This window comes from Lissotriton vulgaris, chromosome 12 (genome assembly GCF_964263255.1).
Source record: "Lissotriton vulgaris chromosome 12, aLisVul1.2, whole genome shotgun sequence".
Lineage (NCBI taxonomy): Eukaryota > Metazoa > Chordata > Amphibia > Caudata > Salamandridae > Lissotriton > Lissotriton vulgaris.
The window spans coordinates 712,105,477-712,117,918 of NC_141700.1; the positions used below are offsets into that span (position 1 = coordinate 712,105,477).

The following is a 12,442-nucleotide window of genomic DNA, read 5'->3' on the forward strand; positions in this document are numbered from 1 at the left end:
TTGACCTGTGCAAAGATTTTTCTGTCTAGTAAAATTCCATGGAAAATTTTGAGAATTTGCTAAGGCCCACATTTTTATGGGCCCTCCCCCCTAAATGTGAGAACCATTATAGTTATTTTGCCAACATAAACATTCCTTACCCTTTGTGCATAGCAAAACTCCACAAAAGGTGAATTTGCAAAGAAAGCTTCAAGAATACATTTTCCATTTTAAGCGGGTTTGCTTATAGAGAGAAATAAAGATTGCGTTTAGCCATGTGAACTACAAGATTAACTAATGAACTCTGCAAACACAACTATTTATAAAAAGTTTTGGCAAAGTCAATAGGTCTTGCTTTTTACATACGAGTCCTGAATTTCTAGTTTTCCCAGTGTCCATTTGCGTGGCATTTCCAAAAATGAAAAAATAAACCTTTCGAAATGGATGCCGGTGCATCCTATATGCAGGGTTATTTTTGAATGTTTTTTTCTTTTACTTTATAAGAAAAGGCATTTTTTGAGACAGCTGGCAATGAGTGCACAAGTGGGCCAGCAAGCTGTTCAGTAGTACAGCTTGGAGTGGAGGAATGTAAAAGAATGAGAATAATAAACGTAAGCAGTGTCACTGATGGTTTCTTTGAATGATTTTCACGGTTTATTTTCTATCTATTGTAACTTATTGTTTTGAAGTATGGTTCCCACTGGTATTGTTGAGGAATTTAAGTATTAAATTGATAACAAATAGTTTCTTACCTATTGCTGTAGTTTTGCAGCTTGAAGAATTTCTGGATTTGCATGCTGTGCATTCTTCCACCATCTAGTGGTTGGGTCCAGAATTGTCTATTTTTAGGTCTTGCCTACGCAGAGCACATGCACTACATGGGAGGAGACCTTCAGCCAACGGTCCCCTTTTTTTACCCACAACCGTGCACGCGTTCCATTGCCTTCAATGGCAACGCGTGCACGTGTGGTGATTTACTTGCTTGAGCGAGTGGCGCCATATGGTACCAATTATCGCACCCGCAAGTGAATCGCGCAGGCTCCCCAGAGCTTGTGCTTATTCTCGTTGTTTTAGTTTTCCCTTGATAAATGCGTTGCTACAAGTTCCAAAATACAAACGGGTAACCAAGATCCGGTTGGTTAATGGGTAAGAAGACTGGGTGATGTAAGCGTTCACCACGGACGTACGGTGCTTTGTTGTGGAAGTTGCGAGTTTCAATCACAGCAGCGTGGACTCAGCATTTCATCCTTATGAAATCAGAAAACTGAGCACTTTATTGAATTAGATACTCGTAGCACTTAGGCACAGCTCTTGGAGGAGTCCAAAATGCACTATGTAGAAATTAAGCCATAATGATTGCAATCACACATAGGTGATGAAGAGGTACCGGAGAACCATGTGATAGCGAATACAAAGCAGAGTGAGTGTAAGGAGGCGACCAGCCCCACAAGTAGACCACATTTAATTGGGTCAAGCACAGGTTTAGAGGTCTGAACTTGATGCAGCGTTCGGCCTTTTCATGCCGGCTGGGCCTCAGGAGTGTGGGAGAACTTCGGGACTGGCCTTTATGGTGTGGTTCGCTTCCCTGTTCTCACTAAGGTTCATTATGTGATGTGACATGTTTTCCAGATGTTTATTTTGTGCGGGCTCTTTGGAATGCTGCGGCCGAGCAAGGTCAGATTCCATGGCAGGGAAAGGCAGATTCCGAAGTAGGAAGCTGGTGAATTTTGTGACAGTTTTTCCATAACACTGTGTCAAATAATGTGGCAACAGGCTCTTATGTAAACACTTACAACCTACACTAAAAACACAATTTAAATAATATTTTCTTCATGATATATTTGAGAGTAAGTTTATTTTTAATCAAAACAAACCGTCCATTTTATAAAGTAAACTTTATATGAACGGAAAGTGTGTTCTGCATCTGCTTAGTATGTCATACTGTCATCACATCTGGCTACTCAGACAAATTCACAGCTGGGGAACCGAGATTGCAGTGTGGTGCCCTTGCAGAGCAATTTATTTGTTTCTCAAACTTAAAGCTGGTACTACACTGATACAAGAGTCCTACTCGAGCTCGGCGGAGAAGGGTAGGTCACAGAGACTGGGCACAGGAGATTCGAGCTAAAACCTAAGGGCTCATCCCTGATGTCTCACCCCGCCGACCCCTCATGTGGCCTTTAGTTCTAGACCATTGGGCATAGGACAACCCACAAGAGGTAACATACACCAGTATACACATTACACTAGCATGTTGTTTTTCACCCCTGTAAGGTCCTGATGAATCGCGGGTAATTACCCAGTGCGAGAAACATGTCGACCACCTTCACCCCTAGTCTCATCTAGAGTCACCTGACCTAACTTGTTGACACCTAGTGAACTAGCCCCTTACTTTTTAATTGCAGCCAGGGGACCCCCAGAATAAAGTGAATTCCGGTACCCCTGTCTACATTTTAATACCCCATTCACCAACACACATCATCCCCGCCCACACACCCACACCTCACCATAAGGCTGTTGGATTAAAAGATCTCCGCCAAAGAGCCCCTCTTTGAGGTGAGCCCGTCGGGGATTGCACCGCCTCCCCGACGAGGAGCAACCGCCGATGATGAAGCATGACACCCTTCTGGGTGTGTGAGGCAAATCCATCCAACAAAATGGATGCCCCAGGGTGTTACTCCTACACCCTTGGTCACGCCAGTTAGATCTCCCTCTATCTCCCATTGGAACAGTCCAGCAACCCCCTTTTTGTTGCACACACAAGAGTCGTAGGCACATAAAGCGGTTAAATGAAGGTTTATTAAGATTCAGGTTACAGGAGAATCCTCCCAGCCATGCTCATCTCGTCAGGCTCCAGTTGTAAATCAATTACCATTCCCTTGAGAACATTACACACCATGTTGCTCCAGTGGAATGTGACCGTCCCGTTCATAGAGTCACTTGCATTCATGACAGTGTTCATGTTACCTTCCTGCCCTTTTGTTTAGATCCCATAAGAAAGTTTCCTTGTGTCTATGTTTCACATAGTATAATTGTCAAGTTAATTTTTCATAAGGGAAAGTCTAAGTTGCTTTACCCGACCCCAGTGCGGTTGGCGGTCACTGCTTCAAAAGTCACAGTTGTGGTCGCTGGAAAGTGTGCAAGAATAGAACCTTCAGCCATGAACCCTGTAGAACCTACTGCCAGGTCCTGCTGGGGTTCAGATACACCAGTAATTAACAAGCATTGGCATAGCCAAAAGGTCTCGCCTTTCGGACCTTATAAGTGTTTAACCATGCAACAGTTGATGTTGTTGCACCAAGGATATTGTGCTGCATAACTAAATACTTATAATGTCCCAAAAGCGAGACCTATTGGCTATGCTAATGCTTGTTGTATTTGTTGTTAGAGGGTGTCTACATACCTCGTTTGGTGCACCTTGCGAGGACGTTGTGCTTCCTCCGGTGCTACCACGTTTGGTCGCCAAATTAAAAAAAAAAAAAATTCTTTACTCCCTCTCTCATCTTCATGCGGAGGAGGGTGGATCAACATGTGAATCCAGAAATTCTTCAAGCTCCAAAACTACACTGGTAGGTAAGAAACTAAATGTTTTACAGCATGAATCCTTTCTGGATTCATATACTGTGCATTGATTTTGTAGCAGCATTTTCTACAGAGGTGGTTGGTTGAAGATGAGCTTTGATTAGCAAATATATGTTGTAAGACCCTTTGACCCACTTGAGCTTCTTTGTTCATCTGGATGTCCACACAGTAGTGTTTTGTGAATGTGTGCACTAATGATCAAGTTGCTGCCATACAAATTACTTGCAGTGGCATATTAACTAGGAAAACTGTGGTAGCTCTCTTCTTTCTTGCCGAGTGTGCACCAGGACTCTTTTGTAGTTTCACACTTGTCTGTCTGTGGGATAATTGTATTGTTTGTGCAATCCATCCTACGATTGAGTTCTTTGTGACCGGTATTCCCAGGAAACTGTTAGCAAATGACAGAGTTCCTTTGTCTTCCTATGAGGCTTTGTCCTTTCAATATAGTACATTACGGTTCACCTTGCATGTAGAGTATGAAATGTCCTTTCTAAGTGTCTCCTTTTATTTTGAAAAAAACTTGGTATCTGAATAGTTTGACTGATGTGAACCTGTGAAATCACTGTTGGCAAGAACTGAAGGCCTGTCCTCATGACAGACCTATCCTTGTGTACCTGAAAGTATGGTTGCTGTAACATGATTGCTTGTAACTCACTGACTCTGCATAGAGGAGTATTGGCCGCTAAAAACGCAGTCTTTAGAGTGAGCATTTCTAAGGAGGTTTTATGTAATGGTTTGAAAGATATCCTCAATTGTGTGATCGCTATATTTAGAATCGATGCTGGAGCAGGACCCCTCCTTGGTGGTGCAATCATTTTTGCTCCCTCCAAGAACCGCTTGACTGGTGAAGTGAAAAACCTTCTTCCTGTATGGCCTTTAGTGCATGCCACTATTGCTGACAAGTGTACCTTTAGTGATGGATAGGTTAACTTACACTCTAGTAGGTGTGTTAAGTAACTTAAAATTACTTTTTCCCTACATAATCTTTTCAGGAATCCTTTTTTCTGCACAACAGAGAATATATTTTCCATTTTGCTGAATAACGTTTCTTAGTTGTAGGTTGTCTTGCCTCCTTCAGGACTGTAATTATTTTTCCAAGTAGTTTTAAGTGACCAAGTCTTCAGGAGTAATGCTGTGAGACTTGAGACTTCTGGTTCTGGATGGAATAGCTTTCCAATGGGATGCAAGATGCCATCATTCCCATCAGCTTCCCCACCTTCCTCCCTGTGTCTCCTTCAGGAGCACCTTTACTCTTTTCTCACTTGGGAAGGCTTTTCCATTTAGAGTATTTCATCTTGCGCCCAGCCACATCTTTTCTTGATCCGATTCTGGTGAGGACTTTTCCATGTGAATGGAGAATCCTATTTGGAATAGTGTTCTCAATTGTTGCATATGCTGTTTGTATTTTTTGTATGAATTTTCTCTTAACAGCTAGTGCTCCAGGTAGTGATAGACGGGTATTCCCTGTCTCTGTACGTGTGCTGCTACTGTTGCCAGGCACTTTGTGAATACTCTTGGTGCAGATTGTATGCCAAAGATTAATACCTTGAACTGGTAGTGTTCCTTAATCACAATTAATGTAAGGAAGCTTGTGGTTTGTATTCATGGGTATGTGTGGCATCTCTTGGCTCTATTGTGGCCATAACATCCCCTATTTGAATTTGTGGTATTGCCTCCTGCAGTGTGGACATTTGAAAATGTTGAGACTTCATTAACTTGTTTAGAAATTTGAGGTCTAGGATTGGTGTGAGCAACCCATCTATCTTTGGAATTAAGAAGTATGTTTAGTAGATTCCCTTGTTTCTTTCTCATTTTGGAACTGGTTCTATAGCCCCTTTTGTCTTCAACTCCTCCGCTTTCATTTGTAGGAGTGCTGCATCTTGTCTTGAATGCACTCTTTTCTTTGGGGTCCTGCTTGGAGGTACCTTTATTAATTCTATGCAATATCCAAATTGTATTAGTTTTAAAACCAATTTCTCTGTAGTGAGTTTCATCCATTCTTTTAGAAATGTTTATGATCTGCCTCCTACAGGTGTTGAGTGTATAAGTTCTTCTGTTTGCATCCTTGCTACCTTTTTTGTGATTTTTCCGGGTGCCTTTCGTGATTTGTGTGAAGGCACTTGTTTTCTGGGAGACCACCATGCCCCACTTTGTGGTTGTAATCTTCCGCATGGATGTCCGCAAAACGACTGCTTGCTCTGCTGATACTGCCAGCTGGGGCTTTGCTGTTGCCCTGATTAATTACCTTCCTGAAAGGACTGTTTGTAGGTTTGATGGGATGTTGCTGACTGGAAGGTTCCCCTTCCTGTTGGTCTTCTTGATGGGACTGAACCCTGTTGCATGTTGCCTCTGAACTTGAGGGCTGTCATTGATTTTTCATTTCAGCTGGTTTAGGGTGTCATCTACTGAATTTCCAAATAGCTGTTGCCCGTTGAAGGGTGCATTGAGCATATAGGATTGCACCTCCGGTTTCAACCCTGAGATTCTTAGCCAGGCGTGGCGCCTCTCTGTGATCATTTGTCTTCCTAAAGTTTCGGCTGCATCAAATGCCAATTTTAGGCAGGTGTTTGCAATGTTTTAGTCATCTTCCACTACGTAAGCTGCAATTCTTTGATACTGCTCTGGCAGGTGTTTCATTAATTCACCAATTTTCTTCCACTGTTGGTAGGCATGCTGATATAGCAGTGGAGTTAGCTGTTTGCCACTGGGTTGCGGCACACTTTTCTACTATCCAGCCCATGTTGTCCATCCTCTTGCTCTCCCTATCTAGAGGAGGTGCTGAGGTGCTTGGGACGTTGGCTCTCTTCCTGGTCGTCGAAGTTAATATGGAGTCTGCTGGAACAGTTCTTTTTATGTAGTTAGGGTCTCTCAAAGAATGATTGTATTTCTTCTCCGCCCTGGGTGCTCCCGACTTACATGGAGCTGGTTCGGTGAAGACCGCTTTCCGATGGTCCAAGACACTTAAGAGCATTGGTAAGAATTGACTCCTTGACTGAGTTGATGGAAGAGTTTCCAACAGAAAACAAGATTGTGGCTTTTCCTCTTTTAGTTGTACTCCATATTTATCAGCTGCCTTCTTTATAACTTGGTTATATTTACCAATGTCCTCAGGTGGTGACTGTCTTGAAGAGTAGGTGTCTACCCCTTCTATTGGCGAGTCTGTTTATAGTTCTTGCCAGTCAAGTTCTTGGTAAGCTGAAGCCTCTGAGTACTGCTGTACTTGTCCTCCCCTTCTTCCTCAAAGGTTTCCTCCTCTTACTCTTCTTGAGCCTCAGGCATTTGAGGAGGCTCAAGTTACTCAAGATCTTAGTCTGCTTGTTCTTTGGATGTCGACTTGCTTGGTATACGATAATTTGTAGGACTTTCGTCAAAATCTCTTTTGCTTTGTAGGATATTAGCCATTTCGGCCTCAAGCCTTGTCCTCTTCCTCACAATCTCTGCCTCTTGCTATTGGCTGTAGAGCTGTGTCATTTGGACTTAGACCTCTCCTGTTTCAATGCTGAAACATCTTGCCCTCGACCGTCCTTGGATGTCTTGGATTTTTCAGAGGTCTGTACCACTGTGGTGTCCTATTCGAATGATCCGAGGGTGTGTCTTTCTTCGGACTTGTTTGCGGTTGCTGAGAGTTTTGCCACCGTCTTCAAGGTCTTAGCCTCTGATTTTTGGGTTCTAGCCACGGGCTTTAAGGATGCTATGTCCCTTACCTCTATTTTCTCTGTATCTGTGTTTTAGACCTCAGCCTCAACATCCCCATCTGGGCCTTTGGCGACATTCTCTTACTCCTCCTCCTCACTAGACAGGCCCAAATCTTACAGGGATATCGCCGTACGTAGGCTCTTCATGTTATGGTGGGCTGCTCTGTGTTGCTGTCTTAACCTGGGTATTCAGAACAAAAACTGCACAGGCATTGCAATCTTTGCTGCGATGGTCCACTGGTAAGCAGAGGTTGCAGACTGGGTGTTGGTCTTTCTTTATGAACTTGTGATTGCTGTTCTTGCAGAATTGAAATGGTGTCTTCTCCATTGCCGAGTACAGGGGGCATGCTGCACGAGCATTTTCCATGGCCATTGATGAAAATACATTGTTCTGCTCATAGAACTTCTATCGGTTTCTTCCCCTCATGACTCCTTCTCTCCGGTGTTGATTTCCATGCTTCTTCTCTGGTTTTCCGATAACTTTCTTCTTCCAGTCCTTGGAGATCCTCCTGCATACATCCAGACCCAACAGCAGAAAAAAAGAATCTGAAGATGGCGACCAAAAGTGGGAGTTTCCGGAGGAAGCACAACAACATCACAAGTAGACCAAATGTAGGTACATCGATGCCCACAAACAACAAACACAAAAATAGTAGAAAAATAAAACGTTTTTGAAGACAATTCCGTACACAACCACTAGATGGTGGAATAAATCACAGCATGTGAATACAGAAAAGATTCACACTGCAAAAGTTGAAATTTGTTTGAAACGTTTAAAGTAATGAGAAATTTCAAAATGCCATTATTTACCCAAATACCCATTAACACATACAAAATAAAAGAAATATCCTCCATTAGCAAAGTATGAAGAATTCAAGAAAGTTTACTATTTAAAGTATTCATGTAATGTGACCGGTGCAGAATTTCTTGCCTTCTCTCTTTTTGTAAACCCTGTGGCATATTTCCAGTGATGGTATACTTTTGCAACATTATTCAAGTTTTTTGTTCTAACTATGGCTATGTGTATTTTTCACATTGTTGCTAAGTATATTTTCCAGTGGATGATAAATCTGCACTCTTTTAAATAAAAGTGAATACTCTAGTAGCTGTCACCATTTCTTTCTTCCCAAGTGACAGTTATGTTGATACCTGAATGCATTATTAGGTGAGCTGTTACGTTCTTTACGATGTATGTAATATCTTGAAGACAGCAGGTCTTGCTGCATTAAACATGATTGAGAACAAATTGTAGTACTTTAGTGTGTGACTGTGGTGGTAATTGGTGCATGCAGCAGAATTTACTTTTTAGAAATCTGAGATTTCAGGTTTCAGAAACTTTAATGACATGCAAAGAGACAAATGTTGTTGCAAGCAGTGCTGATGTTCACCATTTATGATTTTTTTCAACTTCATATGTAGCATTTTTTTTCGAAAGTAACGTATATTAGCTATTAACAACCAATGACTGATCGTTAGGCTCGTCTGTGTTTTTTTTGTTAGGACTGAAAACGTTGCACTTATGGATGAAATGGAAGCATGACTCGCATATAGCTTTAAAGAAAAGTAGGCTGAAATTTGAAAAAGTGTGTTTTAGGTTTCTCCTGCACAGCGCTTGCGCTGTGCTTTTGAAATCTCTTGTATTTAATTTAAATCTTAAAAGGGGCTTACATTCCCGTACTTACTTTTCATTCGTTTTTAGGCTTTGCACCTACTTTTTCTCCATTTCAATTGGTTATAGCTTGCTATTTTCTGTTCTTCATGTGTTCTTCCTATCAGTGTCCCATGGCCTAAGTACTCCTTTTCATCCACTTCCAACCTACTTTATCTGTGAGCAAGCGAGTTTATCTTGCACTTTCTGCCCCTCTTTATCCTTAGTGCTCACAATGCAGCCCATCCTGCACCTCGGCCCCCACAGCTTCCCATCGGACCGACATCCGAGTCCAGGACCCGCAGCAGTGAAACACGCTGAGCTCTGCACAGGTCAGCTGTTCTAGCCCTTGTGCTATGTAAGGCTCCCTGGTGCCGTCACTCCTGTGCTCGTGGCTACCTGCGGTGGCGGCTACCGCCAGTGCTGCTGCTGTTCCACTCCTGTATGGTTGCTCTATGGGTAAGGGTCCTCCCCCTCCTCTGTCAGCAGCCTCCCCGCTAGCAACATGCTCACAACATACATCACCTGCACTCAGCCCATGTGGCGATCACACGGGTTGCCCTCACAGCCGTGTTCACAGGTTCAAACCCCCTACATGCCCTTCAGAGAAGACCTATTCAGCCACAGGCCTGAGCATGACCTCAAATTAGAAAATGTGATTTAAATGTAAATTTACATTTTGTTTTTTTTGAGTGGCCTTTGGTCTCTCGAGTCCTCCCAGATTGTTGACCTTCGTTTGTCGAGCCCTTTCTTCTATCCCATTGATTCCTTACATTAGCTTGGACCCATCATACACAGAGAAAAAGAACACGATCGCCAGGGCTGCTTTTGAGCACATAATGGGAATGCATTTCAATTTTTCATGCCAAAGGAGTGCCAGCCATCTTGTTTTGATAATAGACAGCGGGAGGACTCCTGTGCTGTCCGTTGTCACAACATGAAGCTCCTATTAGCTTTGTACTGCATGGCCACATTTTATGTGGGCAAACTTTGCCCGCACTTGGTCCCTCATTTTCTACTGCATATCTACACAGGATTCATGTTAGCCAGGTCACCTACATTTGCTCCACTCCAATGGCAAATCCATTCTACCAAGAGATGCTTTGAATTGGCCAGTAAAAGTGCAACTCTTTGCGCGCCAGTCACAGACTTTAATCTTTCTGAGGCAGCGCCGTACAAAAGCATCCTCAAAGCAGTATTGTGGGTAGTGAATGCAGGATGCTTTCTTTGGCAGTGAGGGTGTGGGAGTCACCATCTTTGTTGGTGCAAGGCAGGTGAATACCAAGAACATTTTGTTTTCATGTACAGTTGTGGCAGCTTTTATTAAACTGGGCTGATTATAATTTCCTTTTTGTTTTGTGATTCATCAAAGCATTTATTACTTTTCTTTTAGTTAGACACATTCATTGTCAGATTATCCCAACCATTACTTGTGGGCTTCCTTTTGGTCAAATCTAAGTACCTTCTTAACTAGCTAGCAGATTACGGGCATATATGTATTAAATTAAAAGGTCGCAGGTCGGTTTGCAGGTCGCCACTTCTGGTGTTTTGATCATTATTTGGGGCGTATCCATTAAACAGGAATTCTCTGCATCTCAGCACTCACTGGCAATGTTTTGACACCTTTCATTGTTTGTGCCTGAAGACTTGCCAGAGCACGATCCTCATGCCCACCCAATAACACAACGGGTCCCGTGGATGCTCACATATAGTGCTGCACTTCCCACGAGTACTTTCGCAGTGATCCTTAAACTCTTATTTGTAACAAAAAATTAGCTTTTGTTTTTATTTACTTTAAGCCATGTTGCACAGCAGCAATGCTGCTGTGTAACATCTTTAAAAACAAAATTAACGATGGCAATAGGTCTCACATAAAATATATTGGCTTTGCCAATGCTTGTTTATGAAGTGTTGTCTTCAGGATAAAGGCTGTAGTATGAGTCATCGGAAGTGATAAAAAGACCACTCGGCAAGTAAGTTTTAAAAACTGTCTCAGAGAAAAGATTAAATATTATAATAGCGAGCAAGGATGCAGTGGTCTTCCATGTTGTAATAAATGTCTGAATAAAAAAGTTTTGCTGTGTGTGTCTATATATGTGTATGTATGTATATATATACACACACACACACACATATATATGTATATATATATATATGTATATATATATATGTATGTATATATATATATATACATATATATATATATATATATATATATATGTGCCACGAACTCCGCCAAGCCCCTAAGCAAAACTCCAGGGAAATAACGAAACCGGACCCTCATGGATATTTTGCAAGCGTTTATATTTTATTCCATCCTTTGTGCACAGAACACGCCGCCATGACGCGTTTCGGGACCTCCGCCCCTTGATCACATGACATGGTCGATCATACACCCATCATTCTTAAAGTGCTAATACACAGTCAGCTGACCCCACAGCCTGTGGAAATAAAAAACATACTTCAGCCTGGTTCAGTAGCGCTTGAATGGTAAAATATTTTTGTACAATTACAAAAAAATATATACTTTATGATCCAAAGCGGACTTTACATTTGACCATGCTTTAAAAGGTAGAAAACTAAACAATTTAAAAAAAAAATGTCACCCTTCTTTGTTTGTTCAGCTCATTGTTCCCAATAACTCCTCATGATTATTTCCATATAGATACATTGATTAAAATCTGCAATCAATTACGAAGATAAACAATTTGTATATACCATGTTAAAATCATGTAAAAAAATATTTATATATATATACAATTTATATGTTCTGTGCAAATCCGCTATATAATGTGCAAATTCCGCAAAAGGAAAACATAATTGATTAAATGGGAACGCATGGTTTGGATGAGTTTTTGTATACATATTTTGTTGTTGATGTTGTTTTGCATTTTTATGTAGCGCAAGCTCAGCATAAGCGCATTAGTGTTTTACATGATCGTCAGATCGCATGACATGAGGTCAGATCATATTGCATTTTGTTAGGAATGGAAAAATTATGTGAGTTGTCCAGTATCACAGCATGTTGAGCCAATGCCCAGACTCGTATGTCATGCCCTAGTTCACCACTCTTGATATCAGGCCACATCCCGTCCTTCCTTGTGAATAAAACAGGAAAAGTGCTGCTGTTGCTTGTTGGTATTGAGGGGAAGAAAATTATTTTCTAAGTGAGGTTGCTACCTGCTCCTATGCAGCATACCATGACAATTAAGTACTTCAGCCTGTTAAGATAACATAAAGGAGCTCCTTATGGAGCTTGTGAAGCAATATTGCTGCTTGGTTTCTTGGAAGCAATAAAAAGACAAGGAGGTCAAAGCAACCTGAAGAAGGAATAGGAGCACAGCAACATGGAGGACAAGCATGTATGTGAGTCTGCTAGAAAAGATAGGCACTCAAGTTTTGTGCTTGGACAAAAAGAAAATAGTTGCTCCCGATTAAGAGAGCTGTGGATAAATCCAAGTAATTTGGCTATGGTCCAGGGGAGGGACAAATAGAAGAATGGAAGTGAATTCTTTACACGCCAGCATATAGAAAGCAA

At 41.7% G+C, this 12,442-nt stretch overlaps 1 pseudogene; it reads right to left on the reverse strand.

Annotated features, from left to right (window-relative positions):
- LOC147678079 (transcription factor HES-7-like) overlaps nucleotides 1-12,442 on the reverse strand; it is a 116,239-nt pseudogene that overhangs the window by 21,622 nt on the left and 82,175 nt on the right.